The sequence below is a fragment of the Protopterus annectens genome, chromosome 5.part0, assembly GCF_019279795.1.
Source record: "Protopterus annectens isolate FY-2018-M chromosome 5.part0, PAN1.0, whole genome shotgun sequence".
In the NCBI taxonomy this organism is placed as follows: Eukaryota; Metazoa; Chordata; order Ceratodontiformes; family Protopteridae; genus Protopterus; species Protopterus annectens.
Genome location: NC_056735.1, coordinates 560817107 through 560840750, shown reverse-complemented (window position 1 = coordinate 560840750; position 23644 = coordinate 560817107).

Genomic DNA, 23644 nt, shown 5'->3' with positions numbered 1-23644 from the left:
TGTCCTTACACCTTGCTAACATAGTATAAGTCATGTTATAGCATTTGTAAGTCAGTGGAGAAGTAAATAAAACCTAGTTTACAGTCATCTGCAAGCTATCACTTTTATTATATTCAGAGTCTATGCATTTAGTAGGATTTTAATACATCTACAGTTAAAGTTGGATGATATTTTGGTTGATATTAGGATGGAGACAAAAAAAAACATCAGGATGTTTTAGTGTGAAACCGGGCCTCAAAAATACATCTTTTGATATATGCTGTGATTCATAGACCATTTGAGAACAACATGGCACACCCAGTCTATTCATTTCACTGCTTAGTAAAAGCCACTAATTCTATTTAACCACCTATATATCTCCCTCAATACATAAGAAGTTCCTTTCGGTCTCTGTCATATTTCCTTGAAGTTTGTTGCTGACATTAAAGATGTCTGTTTACGACAGGTCTTCTGGTCTTCCAATTATCAACTCGTCTTTCAGTAAAATAGCATTTCACTGAATCTTCTATGAGCCATCCATATTCTATATTTAAAGTAGCCTTGTTTTCAGATATGCATTTTCATGAAGAACACAATGATCTTCGTCATAGGAATCATTGTTACCAGAGTGCTTAATTGGATGAAATGAAACCAGAGGCAAACATCAGTCCTCCTGATCAGTTCTTAATTTAATGGCTCAATATCATATGGGTTGTGAAAGTCTCCTTTGTTCTTGTACACAGGCACTTGTAGGCTTATCTTGCAGTCATCTACTATGAGTGTCATAAGGAGCCATTTATCCCCCTAACTCAATATCTTAGTCTTATGTGCCATGACCACATTTGAGCATACTGTTTTCCCTGAATTCATTATCCTTATCACTGTCCTTACATGTTCTGTAATGAGATCTTCTGCCCCTTTCATTGTAGGTGGTCTATGGGGTAGCACAGCCTTTGTGGAGCTTCTTCATTTAGAAGCCACTGGAAGTACTCTTTCCATCTGTCTTTGATGTTTATGGACTGGTGAGCAGTTTGTTGTTGGCAGCCCACATGAATATTGTCTGATGACTATCTTCTTTATCTTTCTGTATTTGCCTTGCAACCTGATAGAGTTTTTTGCGACATCTGCTAAGAAACTTTACAGAAGCTCATAGAATGCCTCTGATGCCTTGTTTTTTTCTATTGTGACTGCTCTCTTACCCCCTCAGTAATCCAACAAATATTATTTTCCCTCTCTGCCACCAGCACAAAATCCCAATATTTTACAACAAACATTTCAACATAGGGACTTTAACCAGAAACGATATACAGGGATTATGAGTCTAACACAGGGACTTTTAAAGATGGACAATCCTTTCAGAGTTCTAACAGAGGAAATTGGTACTAATGTGTTTAGTGAAATTGATGTTAGACCAGCTGCTTCTAGCTTTGTTATAATTTACCGGGGTTCAATTTATCTGAAATGGAATTGTCCATTTTAAATTGTGGATTGAAATTTGTACCGTCAGTGCTTCCAAGACTTTATATTTTTAAATGTGATATATTTAAGCTAGTACATAAATTGCACATAAAGTATATTTTTACTCAAATATGTCAGGAAAATTGCTGAAAATTAGTCCTTTGATGCACTACATAGTAGTGATGATAGTTTCTATTCTTGCAATTCAGACTGTGAAACAAATGCATATTGCCTATTAGATACAAAGGAAGTGGTAGATAAAAATACATTTATGCCTCCTTTTTTTACATGAAAGCTTACATCAGATTTGGTGATGTTAAATTATAATGTTGAAAGACATTTTTATGATTTTCAAAAATGTAACAAAAGTATACAATATAATTCAACTAAAAATGAATGGAGTGCATTACAAAATTTGAGTCAGCAGGGGGAATTGATTTTCATACCTGCTGACAAAGGAAATAAGTTAGTAGTTATGCACTTTACTCAATATTAGGAGATGTGTTATAAACATTTAAATAATAGTGAGGTATATGAAATTGTTGATGCTGGTGAATATAAAAATACATTAACTGGTTTTAAGGATTTATTGAACAAAGGTTATAGATTAGGCTACTTTTCTAGAGAAGATATAGAAAAGGGTTTATCTGTGAAGACTACACAATGTTTTTACTGTCTCCACTAAGTACATAAAAGTTTGGTTGACCCTCCTGGCCACCCTATAGTATCAGCTTGTAACTATTTTACGTATAGATTAGGACAATTTTTGCATAAGTATTTGATGTCTAGGGTAGTTAAATTGCCATCATATATCCAAGATGTGTTTGATTTTTTAGAGAGAATAGCTAACTTAAAATGGAATAGGAAATGCCATTTTGTAACAATAGATGACATAAGATTGTATACCAATATTAAACACAGCTTTGGTATGGAGGCACTGAATCATTATTTAGGAGATAGCCCAATATCATTGAGTTAGTTCATTTTTGTTTAAGGAATAATTTTTGAGTTTAAAAGAAATGTTTATAAACAATTCAGGGTATTGCCATGGGGGCACAATTTGCCCCCATGTATGCAAATCTACATATGGGTTTACTGAAAGAGGAATGCATATATACTCATGATTTTTTAGGAAGTATGTGTTAGGCTATTTTGGATTTATTGATGATTTAATTTTTATCTGTAAGGGTGACCAGGAGATGGTCGAGCAATTTGCATAGAATTTAAATGCAAATAGATTTGGGTTGAGGTTTGATGGACTAAAGATACTATGGAAAGTGCATTTTTTTAGACATTATACTTGATAGAAGTGAGCAGGATACGATTAGAACCAGTATTCATAGGAAATTTGATGCTAGAAATTAATATTTACATGGCAGCAGTTGCCATCCTCTCCATGTACTCAAAGCTTTACCTTATGGGGACTTTCTTAGGATTCACTGCTTGTGTAGTAATGATACATTTATTTAGTAAGAGAGGTTATGATAAGGATAATTTTCTCCAGAGTGTTAACGAGTTGAAGAGGGAGTGGGGGGAAGGCAGCAAAATAGGCCATTATGTAATATTTCTGTAGAACAAAAGAGTAAAAAAAGAACAAGTGTTTTTTGTAACCACATTCAGTCTTTTTAGTGCAGAATTGGTAAAATTGGTAAATTTTTTGAGGGGTTTCCTTATTCAGTATAGAAATTTTGTACATATGTTAGATAAAAATTATGTGTTTTGTATAAGAGAGGGAGAAGTATCCACAGTACATGGGAAATTTATTTTGCCTATAGAAAAATTAGCCAGGAATGTTAGATTAAAACAGACTTTTTCCCTGTGGAAAATGTAGCTGCTGGATGTATATAGTTAGTCGTTTCCAGAAAATAAATGGTAAAAAATACATAGTAAAGGGTAACTACAATTGTGAAACAGAAGGTATTGTTTATGTATTGAAATGTCACTGTGGTAAGTTTTATGGAGGGGAAAGTAAAAAAGCTTTTAGGTCCATCTGTTAGAACATATTAGGATATTAAAAAAAGGCAAAGTAGAAAGTCTAGTAGCAATGCATTTTAAAATGTATTACAATGGTAAACCTGATGAATTGCAAGTATTTTAGAAAGCAAACTACTAAAAATCACCACTGTGATTACAATAAAAAAATAAAAACGAACAAAAATTATCATACTGCAGCCATAGACAAGTCTAAGCAAGGAATATGTTAAAAAGTACTATCATATATATTACTTATTATAATTAGTATTCTATAATTAAACCAACACTGAAAATTTAAAGAAACAATGCACTGAAAAGAAAACCTTTAACTTTTCAGAGTGGGGTTAATTATGGAATGGCTCTTGAGCATATAAATGTGTTTTCAATTAAATTATGTGAATTCTGATGAAATACTAAGTTTGGTAGGACGAAAGCACTCAATTCATGTTTTCTTTAATAAACAGTTCTATGTTTGAACATATTCCCAGCTTGGACTAGTCTGTGGCTGTCAGTATGATAACATTTGTTGGTTTTAAGTATTTTAGAAAATGTCTTTATTGGCCAATATGATAATGTTCATTTGAAAAATAAATTACTGTATAAGGAGTCTGTTTTTATTCTGAAGTATAATACCTTGGCTCCCAAGGGTTTGAATTGTGAGTGCAATTGGAAATTTTTAATTAATTAGTTAATAGGATGAGTACATTACTGTATAATTAGTTCTGTTATATAAGGAGGGAAATTCTGAATGTGTGCATGTACTCTTGAAAGGCTTTTTTAGTTGAGACACTACGAGAACATTTTACATTGTTAAAGAATTTATTGCTTTTTTTGTGAGTTTATTTATTTATTTTACATTTGTTGACCGGGTTAGTCTAGCTGGATACATGTCCTTGTTCAGTAGAGGCCCATTGAGATAAGCTCCAAGACATGGTCTAAATACAATAGTACAAGTTCAAACAACACAGAAAAAAAATATCAATATACTAATAAAACTAGCAACTTTAAAAAGGAAATAAAACTCATCAACAATGGTATTAAGTAATTAACAGTACAGAGTTTGTAACAGAATATATTATTGAGGAAAAATTCATAAAACAGTGAAATTTCAAGTATGGAGACATATCAGGTTAGGTCATAGTTAAACCAAGGAAGTTAGGTGAGTAGTAATGTAGCAAAGGAGTTACTTAAGAAGAGAAAGTAAAAAGAGGATATAAAAAAAAAGAAAAGGGGTAGATAAGAAAAGTATGATAAGATGGAAAAAAAAAGTACCAGAGGCTAGTAAGCACTGGATAGGTTAGATAACTTAGTAGAGGTAGATGACTAGTCTGGTTTTGAACAGGGGCATAGCCAGTGAGTTTTGAGGAGAAGTTTAAGTCTATTTTTAAAGAGAGATAATGAGGTGAGTGAGGAGAGGTCACAAGGGAGAAGATTCCAGGATTTACCTACAGAATTAGAGAAAAGGGAATCCCTAGCTCTGTTAGGTTTAGTGGTGTGGACTAGTAGTTTCTGAGATAAGCGTAAGGACTTCAGATTTGTGTAGGGGGTGATTAGGGTAGATAAACTTGGAGTATTAGAAGGTTTAGAGTTGTTGTGTCTTTTGACTTTTCCCGGTTAGGGGTCGCCACAGAGGAACTCCGTTCTGCTAATGACTGGCAGTAGATTTTTACGTGCCAACTTGCCGGGCCTGACGCACAACTTTCAACGAAGGAACGCCCATTCACGCATGTCGCCACACAGAAGACGCTCTAACTGAGAATCGAATAGGGCAACGTCTTACTGTGAGGTGACAACGCCACCGCAGCACCACCACCGCAGTTTTTTTTTATTTCACTAAACCTGGTTTCCACACTGAGCTCTGACCTGTTCTTCATGGGTTCTGTAAAGTTTTCCTTAGTATGGTTTCATACAGTATTCCTTCTTAGTTTGGTTCATTTTTTTCTGTCCCTAACTTTTTTCCACACTCCATCTTTCATTTAATGACTTCCTGATCTTCTGCATTCTACTACCAGATTTCTTTGACTACCTTATACCTGTCTGGCTGGATAAGTTTTATGGTATAAATAACTACAATAATTATACATATTGTTTTGAGATGCTGCCATTTTTCTTTAACTCCACTTATTTCCTCTTTTTTCCTGAGGTTCTAGAGCCTTGAACATTTTGTGCCAGTCAACTTCCAGTTCTTCACCCTAGTTTCCTCTGACTTTAGAGCCTTTTCTGAGCACAGTTTGCAAATGATTTTGGCCAACAGTGGTTCATTCTGTGGGATGACTGTTTCACTAGCGATGACTTTGCAATCTCTGATTCTACATCAATGTCCTTAGTAGGAGGAAGTCTACTTGAGTTGCACATTTGCCACTCCTGTATGTGATCTTTTAACCATCTCTCTTGCTAAACCCTGCGTTAACCCACAGCAAGCTATTCACCAGACAGAAGTCTAGAATGGCTTCTACTTCTGTATTCCTGTTGCCCCACCCAAGAGGGCCTAGACAGTCCTCATATCCTCTTCTGGCTGACATGATATGAGCATCCCAGTCCACTATTTTAATACCACATTATGTTGTCCTGCTTTATCTATTACTGACTGAATTTAATCCTTTCATCACCATAACATCCTTGCAGCGGGGCATAGGTCCAAATTATGAATACTACTCTATCTGTACACTGTCGCCTGATTACCATCAGTCTAGGCCTAATTCTTTTAACATCATTCACTGTCTTTGGTCTTCTATCTCTCTCTCTCACTGTCTTTCTCTTTCCTCTCAACAATTCCCACACCAGTTGCAGACTGTCTCCCAGCTAAATAGTAGACTCTAAATCAAAAACCTACTGGCTTTACTGCATTGTCCTTCCACCTTGTCCTCTTGATAAACAAGGATGTCCAGTCTCCTCCTAAACATCATGTCATCTACTTCCAGGCTACATTCTGAAGTCAACCTGTAGTGACTGTGGCAATCCTTAGCTTATGACTGGCAAGCTGGTTGGTTTTACATATAACTTTTTCTCAATAGTGCTAACTCAGGTAATTCAGTAGCTTGACTCAGGGATTATGGTGTTTATGGTGGGTATACATTAGTCAGGAGGTGCACACAGACTCTTTGCATCATTAGCATGGGTCCCTGGTGTAGGTTAGAGTAGGCCAGTTCCTCAACCAACTTATCACCAGCAAATACCCATGCTCATTTTGGCAACATTATTCAACTTGACCCAGTCACCTACATCCAATTTTTACACCATTGAGTGGCTACCCCTAACATGGTGCATAGTCTTCAATTGTTGTTCTTTTATGTAAAGGATACTGCATATAAAAGTTGATGCCTACTCTGATTGTTCTGTACAACTCTTCTGTCAGTAGGCCCTGGGACACTCACTGCTGTTGGCAGTATAGAAGTATCAGACTCATGCCACACTGCATAAAATTACTGGAGAGGATGACTGATAAATAGATACTCAAACTAGCAGAATGTAAGATGAGAGATAAGAAAGTCAGATTAGGATGCAGCACAACTGCTGATGTTTGCAGTGATTCAGACAGTTGAAAAGAAGCTAGATATAAGGCAAGAGTCCAACTGGGCATTGCCATATTTGGGGGAAGCATTTGACAAGGTCCCAAGAAAGATAACTTAGCAGTCCTGTGATGATTTTATGTCCCAGAAACATTAATAGATTTAATGTAGTCTATTTACAAGGATTGAATGATGCAAGTATAAACAGTTAAAACAACAAATACCACTGAATACCCCTTACATTTTTAACATGTTCATCTTCTTTAGTACTTAAGAATTCCTCAGAAAATACAATAGCTAATGAATTGTTTAAATAGTGCTGTATTACATAATAAAAATCCAACCATAGCCCTGAACATTTAGTCACATGACATTAAATATTCCATAAACAAATTAATAATTATTTGTCATCCAATTGCAAGTACCTTTTCCTTTTTAAATTACATTTGATATTTAAAAGACCTTTCAAACCCAGATACCTTCCAGTGTCCAACTTTATCTGCCAATAGAGCTCTCTATATTCTGAAGTTGTATTAACATTGCTTCCCCTAAATGCTACACCTAGTCTTGTTATCACAGAAAATTCAAGTATTTAAAATGAAGCACAATTGCTGGCATGTTTTGTTAATGCACTATTTGGACTTTTATGTTTCGACAGACACATGGTCATAAATTCTTTCACCAAGATTCCTGATAGCTTTTTCAACATAAAAACTTGAAAATGATGTACTCTTTGCTATACTTATTCTAACCTATATTAATACTATAAGTAATATCTACATTTTCCACTTCAAAAATGGTACTCTAGCAATATAATGACACTGTTTACAACTGAGACATGGAAAAGTATCTTTCTTCTGAAACCTAGTGCCTCTTCTTTAACTATTCTTCTCTAACAAATTCTTCAAATTACATCTTTTTTACACACAATTTTTCACTGCCCCACAAAATCTTCCAGTTATTATGATCATTTTTTTGTGATACATAAAATGATATTGTTACTGTTAAAATAGATGGATAGTGTACCTAAATTAAAAAAAAAAGATGGTCACACTACCCCCTCTGTTTTAATATCCAATTTTATTTCGGGACAAAATGTTAAAAAGCAGGAAATGTGTAATGGTTTTGTCCTGATGCATTCGGTCGATACATTAGGTGTCACAAAAATTGTTCATAATTATTCAGGGCTAGTAAAGGGATATGATAGTCATCTTATTAGCACAAAGATATATTCCCATTCTGTATTGCATTACTGATGCAAGCAAGATTTTGTTTGGCAGTTTCAAACAGAGACATCTGTTAGATGCAAGTGCAAACACTGACTAAAGCTATCAGTCTCTTCCCCCAGGATGGCAGAGACAGGATCTGCTGCTTTTCCTCATCTTTCCATGCTTGGGTCCTCTAGCATCAGAACTAGTTAAAGCAATATGAAGTCTTCATCTTATTCTGGCAGTTTACAATATTTCAGTCACATGTGAAAGTATTCAAATAATGTACAGCTTTGTGTGGATTTTTATCATGAACCCTGAAAATGTTAGCAATATGTACTATCTCAGCTATCAAATAGAACAAACAAATTATCACTTGACATTATTATTTTGGATAGAGGATGGTCATAATTCTAATAAATGTGAGGAAAGTGCCACTTCAATAAAATAATTTAGCATAGATGGTAATTCATTTACTGGTTTTATTGCACATGCACTGCTTTGGTCTGGAGGCACTGCACTATCTTTTTATCATATTGCTGTCTATCCTACCTCTTCCAAATTCTGTAAATATAAACAGAAATGTGAAGAGCAATGGCACAGAATCGTAAAAGGTTTAACAAATGGAAATCATCCTCCTACTCCTCAACTCAGCTCCGATGAATATGAACATGGCTTCCAGTGACTTTGACATAGACTCTGAGGATGGTTTCAGGCCTGCCTATATCCATAAAAAAAAAAAAAAAATATATATATATATATAAGTATATGACACTTTGTCATATACCCATATAATTGAAAGTAAAAAGATCCACATCCAGCAAAAAAAAAAAAAAAACAGAAAACTTGAGGGACATAAACTCCCTCTGGTAAGAATATGCACCAGCTACAAGATATAGAAAGGGCAAACTCCCCAATCACCACTGTTCGCAATCTTGCAGCAAAACAGAGCTGTCAGTGTTTGATCAACTAATGTGTAAATGCATTGTAAAGTGAGAAGTGTGCAAATGGTATTTGCAGGCTGGAAATTATAGTTTTATATCGATTCCTCCTTACTGAAAACTATAGTTAATGGTTCTATACTGAACTAGTGTGAGGTTAGTAGGCAGTAATAGTAAGGAAGTTTCTAAGTTCCTCACTGTTGTGGGGTCTTATGAGTTGCAGGAGTTTTAATGTGCTGCCATTCATGGGAGAGATGCATGTGGTCTTTGCCCATCTAAAAAAAACTATTTCTAGGATAAAATTATATTTTCACTTTAAGGTTTTTGTTTGCAAATTTTTGTATAATTTGCATTGCAATGGAAGGTGGACTAGCTAATAATGTGTGTGTGTGTGTATATATATATATATATATATATATATATATATATATATATATATATATATATATATATATATATATATATATATATATATATATATATATATATATATATATATATATTGTGTGTGTGTGTGTGTGTGTATATAACACTATAAGCTTGAAAATCAAAATCCTGAAACCAAAAGCCTGAAAACTCAAAATCCTGAAAATTCAAAATCCTGAAAACTCAAAATCCTGAAAACCCAAAATCCTGAAACTCAAAATCCTGAAAACACAAATAATGCTAATATGCCAATACAAAGACACTAATATCTACCAACTGACCTTGACCCTAACCCTAACCCTAAGATCTGTCGCTATCGCACACTCACCTGACCCGCGTCCTAACCCTAACTCACTTAAACCGCCCCTAACCCTAATTTCTGTCACTATTGCATACATGCCTAACCTGCGCCCTAACCCTAACATAAAACCAACCGCACACTTACCTGAACCCAACGCATGACCTAACACCACAGGGCTAACAATAGCAAAGCCACAATGACGTCAGTATGTCTATTTTGTGTTTTCAGGATTTTGAGTTTCAGGATTTTGGGTTTTCAGGATTTTGAGTTTTCAGGATTTTGAGTTTTCAGGCTTTTGGTTTCAGGATTTTGATTTTCAAGCTTATAGTGTTTCAGGCTTCTGATAGGGAACCATATATAGACATAAAACCCAAAAAACAAACCCATTCGGCTGCCAAGGAAGCTGGAGTCATATTCCAAATACAGCAAATAAAACTCTGCGTACTCACCACGTTGAAGATAGAAATACAATTTAATAATATGATATGCAACACACACATAAAATCAAAATAATGATAAAAGATAAACACTTTTGGGTATTAAACCCTTCATCAGATCTAAAAACAAAGCAGAAATGCTTCTTATTTAAGTAAATACATATCCAATCGTTAGATAGAACACATGCCAAATAATCATAATTAGAATATTAAAATAATAATTAGATATATTAAAATCAACTGACCAATCATCATTTGCTGATGCAAATATAGACCAGTTGTAAATAACAAAATGTCTGATATATATGGGTCTACTTCAGAACATCAAAACCTGACATAATTGAAGACCACATTATCGAGCTGAAATAAATGAAAACCCATTTCATCCACAGACTGTATCAATGAGGACCTTCCCAGGGTAAGGAATCACTTAGCAACACACAAAACCTAAACCACACCATTCTATACCCACCCAGGTAGGAGCTACACCCCCCACATACCCCTCAACTCTGAGATTGCACTACAGTTGGGAAAAGGGCAAAGTTCACCTTCATGGCTAATAGGTTACTTACCCTGGGAAGATCTTCATTGATCTGGTCTGTCAATTAAGTGTTTTTTTGTTTATTTCATCTTGATGATGTGGTCTTCAATGATCTCGGGATTTGATATTCTCAGGTAGACCCATATGTATAAATTTAGACCTAAAAGTTAGTGAAGTCAGTTTATAGTATGCAAGTTTAAAGCTCAAACCACCCACAAATATGGTGGATTTTAATTTATCAGGAAGGTAAATCTATTCAGTTTTTCTTATTAGCCCTGCTTAGAATTAATGTACTGAACTAACTTCAGATTTCTTAAATGGCATCCTCTCTGTAGATATTTTGGTAGTATTTTAATATGTTTAGTATAAATGACCACACACTGATCCAAAGAAGCTTTATATACAAAGAGAATGTCTCCTCTCAATTTTCTTTATAATGGGCTATACAAGCTCAAGGTCCAGAGCTTTTTTACAGAGGGTCCATAGGTTCATAGACATATACAAGGCTAATGACCACTAGGGCCATTATAAGCCTAGCCATGCAAACCAAATATGACCCACAAGTTATATGTTTCAGATGTTTGTATAGGGGAGATTGCTGGTTATGGCATGATTTACTGGCTGCCTCTGTCCATCAGAGATGTGGGTGCCAGATCAGGGGTGAATTTTCTATTTCCTATCCAATGGTCCAACTTACACTTAAATACGGTTAGGGAGGGACTTTGTTTCACATGGATGGGGAGCCTGTTCTAGAGAAAAGTAATTCTCTGAGGTACATATCTGACTCGTCAACATGTTCTGTTTATGTTGTAAGCAAAATTTAGGTCTTTAGATCTAGTAGTTATGATGCTCTCTGTTTTACAGATGTGCACAAAATCCATCAAAGCGGGGTCCAGGGATGCCTTGCATGCCAGGCATAGATCACCTCTCAGTAGAAAGTAGGCTACTGAGTAGAGAAATAGGGCTTTGAAGCAATCTACACAGGACATTGTGTTTATGCCCTTTATTCATTTTTTTAGGAACCTTTGCAGACATTCTAATTGCTGCATGTGTCTGATCAGCTACATGCTGAAGGGGACATTATACTACAATGATGAGTCTAATGAGCGCCAACTTCTCTGGACCTCGATGCCATTCACTTAGTTATAAGTGAGCAACATAGAAGGATTTCCTTGCTATCTTGTATACATGTTAGTTGAAGGCTAGGTTACTCTCTGCATGTGTTCCCAAATCCCTGACTAGTGGGTCAACTGTAAGTGGTATTTTATTGATGATGTAATTTCCTGGGGTGGCTGACTTCACAAAGAGTAATATAAAGCACTTTTTGGCATTGAATTTTAAGCTTTTGCATCAGTCATTTGTCTATATTAGACCCTCTTTTATGATTTTAGTGTCTTGGGGGGGATTCTATGACTCCTCTCAATTTGCAATGGTCTGCAAACTTGATCAGCCAGAGGCCTTTGACATTAGCCTTCACTTTTGAGAAGTAGATGCCAAAGAGGAGTGGGCCCAGTTCAGACTCTTGAGGGACTCCACTGGTAAATGGCCTCTTAGAGGCAATGGTTTCATCCATTTTATCTTCCTGGGTCCTATCTATGAGCCATCTGGCTATTCAGTGTGTTGTATAGGGGTTTATGCCAAATTCTGTTAAGTTAGTTAACAATGCCAGAGTGGGGTATTTTATCAAATGACTTTGCCAGGTCAAGGTATAAAGTATGCACTATTTTCCCCTCATCCCTTGCATTGGTGACCTTCTCAAAGAATTCCACCAGGTTTAGTAGCATGAGCTTTATCTGACAAAGCCAGTTTGGAAGGAGTCCAGTGTCTGAAGGTCTCTTATGGGTTTGTTGATCTTTTCCATGATAATTCTTTTCATGGCTTTACATATAAGACTAGTTAGACTAATGGCTCTGGAGTTGATGGTACACCCTTATGAAGTGGGATGACAATTGCAGTTCTTCAGTTTTGTGGTACAAAGCCTGTTTTAAGGCTATATTTAAATAGTAACTCCGGTGATCCTGATAGGTCTTATTTTATACTGTTCAGGAGGCATTCCAGGATATTACTGGGGCCCATTTAGGATGTACTCTTGGCCCTTGTAAGCTCAGCTAAGGTATGCTTTCTATTTATAGTTGGATTGGTTATGTTTGTAGGTATTTCTTGGGAGGTGGCTAGGGTAATGCTGGAACTGAAATTATCAACCAGCAGATTTGCTATATCACCCAGCTCAGTGAATGATGCACCATCAACCAACAATGCAGCACATGACTTTGTGCAGTCATGAGGCTTCTGATGCAGCTGAAGAAAGCCTTATGGTTGCCTTTTGCCGGAGAGGGTATCTTGACCTTAACATTGTCTTTATTGGATTTTATTATCCCACTTAGCTGCCAGTTTATTTTGATGAGATAGTTCTTATCTTTGTGAGAGTTACACTTCCTGATCTTGGCTGCACTTTTTGCCTTTTGTTGTATAACCTGGTTAATCTGGTGTGTCACCATGGTGGTTTGTTTTTCTAGGTAGCTTTGGGCTTACTTCTGGTTGGTACAGCAGCCTATATGCAGCCATTGACATGGCTGTACAGAGTTTTTGTTTACAATTCTGCTTAGACTACTGTGTTCTCTGGATTTGGAGGAGCATTGAATTTTGACAAACTATCGCTTAGTAAAAGGTAGTCTGCCTTGCTATTATTGGGTTTACTGGGGTTACCAAGTTGATTTTGATTTCAAAGAAGACAATTTTATGGTCAGACTTTACCTAGGAGGACATGACATTGGGAGTGGCACAGAGTTCTTTCATATTTGTGATTACAAGATCTAGTATGCTGGAACCACCAGTAGGTGCATGCACTAACTGGTTAAGGGTGTTTGTAATTACAGAGTCCAGGAATATCTCTGCTTGCAGCTTTGGGGCCATGGAGGACTCTCAGTCTATAGAAGGGTAATTAAAGTCCCCCAGAAGTATTGTGTTAGGTTGAATGCTGAGTGTTTCTAATAGATTTAAGTATGTGCCTTGAGTTTCATTAGATACATAGGGGACCGGTACCTAACTACGATATGGTATGAGATTTTATCTATGGTGACCTGCATGTGGAGAAACTCCAGTGAACCATCCTGATTAATCAACCTAGAGGTATGCTTGCTATTGATGTATATCAAGATGCCTATACCTTTAGTCCTTGTCTGTGCAGACACTAGTCTAAAAATGAGGAAGGCGCTAAAACCTTACACTGCCCAGGTACTCTCTGCAGCTTTAAATTATGTCTCAGTAACTGCACATTTGTTTACATTCTCTGGGGTGAGAAGGGTTTGGAGGTAGTTTAACTTTTTGTTCAGGCTCCTGGCATTGATCAGTTAAGTTGATTTTGCTATGTCAGTAGGTTTGTCACTTTGGCACTGCATAAAAAAGGCACTATGGATGAGGATAAAATTTTAGCCACTATTCAAATACTTAGAGTGGATACTATGAGCAGCTCCTTGCAAACATGCCAAATTTATAGCAGCACTGAAATACAGAAACAATTGGAATAGTTTAAGATACTGATGTTGGATGTGTTTTAATATGCTTATAAGCCCAGAATTTTGACTCCATACCAGTGTAATATACAATCACTAAAAACATCTCTGTTGGTAGATCTAGTATATCTGAAGTGGAATACTAAAGCACTTGCAAGGACAGACTATGTGTAATTATTATATCCTTCTGACATCACACAGATGTAGTATAATGAAATGTAATATCCATAGTTGTGTTTGTTTTATTACAAACTTCAGCAGTATGTTTATTGTTAACAAAAGAATTGTCTATGGTAAAATTACAAACTCATTAAACATATTGGAATTTTCAAGTTTGTGGTCTCTTAAATCCTTGCTGATGTGAATCTTTGTAGTGGTAAAAGTTGTATTTGTAAACAAAAGTTCCCTCCTGGGTAAGCATTATAGGTAAATAACAGGGCAATCAGCAGTGTTTTGATGCTTGTCACTGCAGATGTTGGACCTTCACTCCCCTGAAAGAGCTATTATTTCCCTGTAATGCACACCATCAAGGACACTACTGCGGTTTAAAAAATACCCTATATGTTTGCATCTGTTAATAATGTATTGCTATTGTGTATATGTGTGCGTGTGTGTGTGTGTGTCTGTGTGTGTGTGTGTGTGTGTGTGTGTGTGTGTGTGTGTGTGTGTGTGTGTGTGTGTGTGTTTGTTTCTTTTTGTGTTTTTTTTGATATTTATGTATTTATTTATTTCCTTCTGTTTACCAGGAAAGTTTGTCTGGGAATTGAAATGTTCATTTTCAGAGGAGGCCCTGGGAAAAAAGCTCTAAAACAATGATATAAAGACGTTTTTTGACAATTCAAAAGAAAAATGGTCAACAAACATTATCTTCAAAATATTTTAAAGCAAACAGTTAATAAGCATTATTTACAAAGCATATCAATTTAAGGTAATATATGTTTTCAAGATATTTTGAGTAAAATCAAAAATAATATATTAGCACATTACTTTAGTATCTGCTGTGGGCATAGTTAGCTTGCTTTGCTTGTCTTCATAAAAATAATCACTTTTGTTATACAAATGCTTATACCTTATCTTCAAAAATAGGTTTATTTATTTTATAACAGTTGTGTGCAAGACATTTTAATATTATAAGTGATGGAAAATACAACTATGTATATTTAAAACAGAAATAATAACCAGTAATACTGATAATGTAGTTTAGGTGCAGGGATTACAACTTAAAAAACACCAATAACCGTGAATCCCAATAAAAAAATATTAACTTTAGTTCTTCCATCCACAAAACAAACTGGACTTCTTCAGAATAATGGCCACATTAAATAACAGTGTATTTCTAGTCCCTCATACCCGAAATAATCAATAAAAACTAACAATTCATTTACATCATTGGTTAGAAAAAACTGTCAAGACTTACACACTCAAAACCTTTTTAAAATATTCATATAAAACATATTATATTAAATGTATTTATTTAATGTATTTAAAATGTGATAATAAATGTATTTGCATCCTGACCCAAGATTAACTAATTAAAAATAATAGTGAAATACAGACAATTTTAACCAATAATCTAAGTGTTTGATTAAATAACAAGTCATCTGTCTCTTAAAAAACATTTAATGTTAATAGTTTCATTCAGCCCCAAACATTTTTCAGCTTATAGCCTGATTTGCCATAGTATATTCCTCTTTTTCCAAAAATTCTTATAATGACCATTCATATAATCTAGTAGAACCCTAGTCAGTACACTAATATACAACTTTTTAAAAGATGAACAGCATCTGGTTTTGCTTAAATAGGGCATTATTCTCATCCTTTATTTTAACAGAGTACAGATGCCCCTTTATCCTTTTGGACAATCTTGCCTACATAAAATGGCTCACAATAGGAACACATCTCAATGTAGTCAAAACCAGTTGAGTTACAGTTAAAATGCTCCTTTATTTCTATAGTCCTATCCAGATGTAAAAATTGTTTGGTCCTTCCAGCACATAAGTACAAGTACTGCAAAAGCAACACTTAATAAACTTTGTTTTTATGGATAGTAATTAGTGGCATGTTAGTATTTTCATTTTAAAGAACCTGCTTGAAAGATATAGCCTTCCAATAAACAAATATAAGACCTGAATTAACAAAACTACTAATGTTCCCATTTCCTCTTAATATTTATCAATTGTCAAAATTCCTTATATTAGTAATATGAATGGACATCTGCAAACCAAAGCTATTCTTAAATGTTGAAATAAAATGATTTAAAAATTCATAGTATTGCCAGCTATTAATACAGGATGACATTGTTCAACTCTTTTAGACATAATCTCTTCAGCAGTAACTTCTAGTCCAGATCTATCATAACTTCTACAACAAAATATCTCAACAAACTTGTTAATGCCTTGTAAAAAGATACCATCCTCAGTAGTAAGTCTGAACAATCTGATTATTTGCCCATGTCATATATTTTTGTAATAAAACAAGGATGAGTACTAGTATAATGTAAATAAGTATTAGTAAAGCAAAACGTCCTAAAAATGCTACTAAAAAAAATCACATTTGGGTCTATATTATATGTCCAAAGATTTTTAACTTCGAACACCATATGATCAACACCATATGGTCAAAGTTAGAAAACTTCGAACATTTAAAAAAAATAAAAATAAAAAACTTAAAGTAATGGGTTAAAGCAGAGCAGCAAGCCCCACTGCACTCCCCACATGGAGGGCTTTGCCCCCCACACACACACACCGCTCTTTAAATATTCCAACTCTGAGATTCCACTACAGTGTGGTAAAGGGAAATCTTCTCTTTACTGCATTATAGTGCGGTCTCGGAGTTGATATATTTAAAGAGTGGGGATGTGAGGGGTGCAGCCCCCCATGTGGGGGTGCAGGAGTACTTGTCCCCTACCTACAACTTTTAGTTTTGGGTTTGTTTGTTTTTTTTTTATGTATGTTCGAAGTTTTCTAACTTCGACCATATGGTGTCGACCATATGGTGTTCGAAGTTAGAAATCTTCGGACATATAATATAGACCTGTCACATTTTCATAATTACAAGTAATGTGGATATTCAAATAATGAACACTAGCTCTGGCTGAACCTAGAATAAAAAACAAAAATTCAGTACTGCAATTTAAATTATATATATACTGTTTGATGGCACCAACAATGACGTCACTAACAAAAACTAAATTATCAACATTTTTTTAAAATAAAACACAACACTCAAAAAAAGAAAGAAATCTTAGTTAGAATATTGGTTCCCCACTATCCAAGCACAGGGTTAGCAAATGATTGAGCTACATTAGTTCCCATTATTATAAACCTTAGTTGTTAATAAACTTCATTAAAAATTAAAATATATTTTCAAACATAACTTCCATCAATAAATAAAATGTATTACTATCATTGCTAGTATAGTTTGAATAATGAGATAAATAAAGCCTAAGAAATGTAATACCTCTTTCAGTTGGTATATGTATGTATAAAGAATTAATGTCTAAAGTAATCATTAAATATTTCTTCTCATTAAACTGATACTGTCTAAGTGAATGTAAAAAAAAAAACTGTAATGTAACAATATAGTTTTTCTACTAAGGGGTTAAAAATAGCTTACAAAAAGCAGGAATTTCTTCAGTAACATTACTAGGTGCTGACACAATCAATTTAAAAGGTAAATAAAATTGATTGGAATGTTGTTTAGTTATACCAAAAAGCATTCTGATTTTATGAAATTTCACTAACATAAATTGATAAGATTCCCATTCTACTGCTGGGGTGGACTGTTTTTGATGTCATGGGTTTGTTACAATCCTTGAGAAAAAGCTTAATAATTGTCCGACTTTAGTTTATGAAAACGTTTATTTTCAAGAATTTATAGCTCAAAGGATTGCGCTAAAAGGACTTAATATACAAATTTCCAAATGTTGTTTTGCAGCAGGATCTTTTTTACATGTTAATGATTGTTTTTTATTGGTTGTTTCCAGGTCTGAGACACTATAAATACACTATTATTTCATGTAGTAGTCATTCTGAAGAAATCCAGTTTCATTTGCGGATGGAAGTGCTAAGTTCATTACATTCTTCATTGGGATTAACTGTCTTTGGTGTTTTTGTTTTAAGAAATGATAATCATGTAGACCACTGTAATGTTGCTATAATTTTCTACTATATGGTTAACTTTATTATTATACTATTTTATGTATCCTTCTTATCTTTCTGATTTTGTCTGCAAGAAGGAGAGCTATAGATAGCAGTACATATGTCCATTTTGGTTTCATTTGTATTATTTAATTTATAAGTCAGATAGTTGAGTGATTGACTTATAGTTTGATTGAGTGATTGATTGATTGATTGATTGATTGATTGATTGATTGATGGATTGATTGATTGACTGATTGATTTTGTGTATCTTTTGTTATATGTTATTTTTTTCCTTGTCATAAATGTGGAAAAGTGTTTTAGACTGGACATTCAAGGGAAAAAGCTGCTTTTTTCAAAAATTATTTTTATTATTTTTAATACTCTGCATTTGCCATACAACAATACAAAAGAAACAATATATAGATTACTGCAAACAAAAAACACAAGCTCGCCATGGATAAAACTTTTAAACAGAAATTCACACTCTTATTATGTTAGGGTGGAGTAATACCCCTAATTGAAAAAGATATGTATTTCCAAAAATAGATTATTGTATAGCATCATTGTGTATATGATTTGGTATGTAAAACAAAATTGTTGAGTGACTTAACAACTGAGTTATATATGTGATTTGAGTGTAAAAATTACTCTGGTCTACTGATTTTGATTTTATCTAGAAGTTTTATTTATTTGCTAGAATTGCGTCTGGTAGGGAGTTCCAATATAATTGAAAGTAAACTCTTTTCTTTGTGCTTTTAGTAGATATTTTGTGGGAGGCAATATACTTGATTGCCATACTTTTAAAGTTTTCCCATGAAATTGTGGTGTTGTTTACCCAGTTTTTAGTTATGTAGAATTTGAGTAGAACACACATTGTAATTAAAATATGTTTACAGATTCCTTTGATTGAACTTGGGATTATGTGTAGAATAGTAGTTTCCCAGGAAAATGTGTTTTTTCATATCCTATTTTGTCAGGTTGCGCTCTTAGAGAGCCTCATAACTTAAAAATACTTTTGAAACTCCAAAATCGATGGAGAATGTCAACATTTGCTTGGGAGCAGAAAGGACATAGTGAATCTTTTTTGTAGCCAAATTTTTTAAGGACAGTTGTAGTGTAATAGGCATTGCTGTTAATCATCATCGGTTTGTATATTAGGTCTTTAAAAGGGGTTAGCTTTAGAGTATTAATTATGGCTCCTTGTTTTTGTTCTGTTGAGATATTTTTAATTACATCAACCCAGAAGTTTGAGTGTAATAGCAAAGAGTGGTGTTTGATTTCACTTATTAATTTGTAAGACTGTGAGATCATTTTCTTTCTTGCAGATAATGATTTGATTATACTTTGGGTTGTTTCAATTTTTTGTCTAGCAGTTTTATAATTGGGATATTTCATTCTAATCAATGATATAATCTGTCTAAGTATATGGTCGTAACTACATGGCACTTTTAGTTGGCATCTTAAGTTTTCAAATAAAAATGTATTGTATTGTAGGATATGCCATACAGATATATCTTTGATTAGTGGGAATGATTTAAGGTCAATCATTTTGTTATTGAGTTGTATGTTCGGGGTTCATATGGATGGGTTGAAGCACAGCTAGTGTATTTTGTGGACTGACAGATGCAAATAAAGATTGAAAGGCTATTATTCTGTTTTTTAATTACTGGGTATATTTTGTTGAAGAGTTTGTGGTTGTAATTGAGGAAGGGAATAGCTTTGGGGTTTATGTTCAAAGAGTGTAGTTGGTTGTGCCATATTTTAACCCATGTGGGGGACCATATGTCTTTGATACCATCATATTCTGATATCTAAATTAATTGGTTTGCTTTTATTATGTGATAATACATATTAAAATCTGGAGGACCTAAACCTCCTTTGTCTTTTGGAAGTGTGAGTTTTGGTAACAGATTCTTGTTGTTTTTGGGTACCATAGGAATTTAGAAAGGGCTTTTTCCATTGATGTGAAGAATTTTTGGGGAATTTTTAAACTGATACAATTTAGTTGGAATATAATTTAGGAAGGATGTTCATTTCGATGATGGCTGCTTTGGACAGGAGGGATAGGTTTATGTTTTCCCATCTTGAAAGATCTTGTTTGATTTTTTTTCCCATGTTTTATGAAGATTAGTTTTGAGCAGTTCTTTGTAAGTGTGTGAAAAATTAATGCCAAAGTATTTTAAAGTATAGTTGGAAGGTATGCCAGCTGAGGGGAAATAGGTTGCTTTATGATTATATGGATTTAGGGGAAAGATGGAAGATTTCTGGGGGTTCATTTTGAAGTTTGCTGTTTTGCAGAAGTGTTCAATTGAGGTTAATATTTTATATAGATCCATGTTGGGGAGCTCAGAATTTGTTGTATCTTTCGGCTTTTCCCGGTTAGGGGTTCTCTCAGTGGAACTCCGATCTGCTAATGAATGGCAGTAGTTTTTTACGTACCGAGTTGCCAGCCCTGATGCACAACCTTCAACGAAGGTACGCCCATTCATGCATGTCTCCACACAGAAGACACTCTAGCTGAAAATCGAACAGGACAACGTCTTACTGTGAGGCGACAACGCTACCGCATCACCACCACTGCTATATTTAAATAATCTGCAAAAGCAGAATATTTCACAATTGTGTTATAGATAATAGGGATGTGGTGATAAGTTTTTAGGGTAATGTGGAGCAATAGTGGCTCTAACTATAAGTTAAACAAAAATGGTGACAGGGGACACGCTTGTCGAGTTCCATTTATCTTTATGGGTTGGGAGTGCATTCTATGTATGAACAGTGTGGTAGTGGCATTGTTATAGAGTATTTTAATGGTCATTATAAAGGATTGAGGAAAATTAAAATGTGACATAGTTAGGAACAGTGGCGGCTGGTGACTTCAAATCAAAGGGGGGCTGCAGGAGACAGCTGAATGGGTGGGGTCAAGGGGAAGGGGTGTGGCCAACCAGAAAGGGGAGGAGCTATGCTCAAAACTACAAAAACTAACTTTAATTAAATACGCTGCCCTGGGTGGCAAACCATCATTATGAGAGTCCAATCAAGACAAAAATAAGTGTAGAAGAATAAAAATATTTCAATGCATTGGCTGCATGACAGCTTACTTAATATTTAGATGGAAACAAAAGGTTGTGAGGCATGAAAAAATAAATTACTTTTTAAATACATTACTGGAATGCCAGTCAAAATCAAGTACAAGCAAAACCAGAAGCACTCAACTCAAACCACTTCTCCTTGCACTGCAGTTCTAATTATAATTTATATTCAGCTTTATTAAAGTTCCAAGTAACATGCTGAAAGTAGAAATCTCTGTGATGCCCCCACTTGTAAAAATGTTTCTTATCCAAAAAGACCTGCTGCCTGACAACTATCTACTTGTTTCATGGGGAAAACATGTAAGTTAAAAATGAAAAGCAAACAAGAAACAAGCTCAAGATACATTGCTTAAAGGATTACTGTACAGGTTATGGACCACACATGACTGGCATTCTGTTTAGTTTACGGGTAAAGTCTGTAGAGATGACTGGAAGTCTCCAACAAGTGTAATGAGCTTTTTAAAATAATGGAATCCTGTCCTTTAATACCCAAGGTTTATACATTATCTAGTCAAGTATTCTCTGCATGGCAACAACAGAAAGGCTTTCAATGTTGACAATTCTTTAACAGTATGCTTATTAAAGCTTATTTGCATCTTACGATCTCAGACAAGCTTACATTATGGTCATTAAAGCATTGCTACTTAAACACAGAGCAACAGGCACTTTGAGTAATAAGCATAAATCAACAGTACAAAAATATGACAGAAACCAGACCTTTCTGCAAAATCAAGGACAGATGAAAAGCCACTGTAGTACTTGTGTCTACCTTGGATGGGGGGGGGGGGGGGCACACTGCACATTTACACTGCATAACTACTCCTTGCCTTGCTTGGACACATCCAGAGTCAGTACATGGTGGAGTGGGGTGCAACAAGTATGTCACAATTTGAAATGTTTCTGGCTGACTGTGATGGCCCTGACATGTGTCATACCTCTCAACCTCAGAGCAAGAAATCTGGACAAAGCCATACACAGAAGTGGGACAAATGCCCACAAATAAGGACAATTTTTAAATATTGCTCTAATAAACTTAGAAAGATAATAGAATAGATCTTGCATTAGTATGACTTTTCTGAAGGGTATAAAATCTGAAACTCAAATGTCTGTCATTATTTTCTAACTTCAGTCTTTAGTGATTTGTCACTAATTTGCCAAAAAAAACAATTTTATGAAAAATGGACCAAATGTGATGCAAAAATATAAAATAGCCACACAATACAGCTGGGAACCTGTCAAAGAAGGGACACTTTAATATTAGTACTGCTAACTTGAGCAGCTGACAAAATAAAAGAATCTACATGCATTTCAAGTAATCTATAACTTTGATTATTACAGTTATTTCTTAATTGTAAACCCTCCATGTTTTCTTCCAAAATTGCTATTTTGCGGAGGGATTATTAGGGGAAAAGCAACATTTTAAGCCAAAATCGGAGACAGTTGAGAGGTTGGCTATGCCTAATTCTATAAAGCAATTTATTTGCATGTACCTCTCAACCTGTTAATGCAGTAAATCTGAGCAAGGCCAAATGTACTGGGGCAACATATAAACAGTACTAAAAATTGCTTTTGTAGAAATTGAGACAGTTGATAGACTAACAGTTCTTACTTTTGCATGCATTTTTCTGAAGGTTATGAAGTCTGAAACTCAGTGTATCATTATTTAGTGACTTAATTTCTAAATGATTTGCCAGAAAACTACAAATTTTATGAAGAACAAACCAAAAATAAGAAGCAAAAATCTATTCATTCTTTGAAAATCTGGACAGTTGGGAGGTATAGTTCAGCTGGGCCTGTCTGATTTTGCTGCCCTTCCCCCCTGACAAAATCACGGTTGAATGGAGCCTCTGCAGCCATTCCAATGAACCATTATACTTGGCTATTTCACTCCATTTACCATAAACACTAATGTGCATACTGCTTTACTTCTATGAGGAGTTGGACTTCATTTGAAAGTTTTATTTTGTATTTTACAGCACAAACACTAAGTCATCTACTAAACAAAGCAATGCAGTCTCACAATGAAAACTTAGCTTTAAAACTTCTCTGCCCTTGAAACTCACATTCATTGAAACAGCATTGAAACCCACATTCAAAGAAAATACATTTTGCCAGTGGCAGATAAAG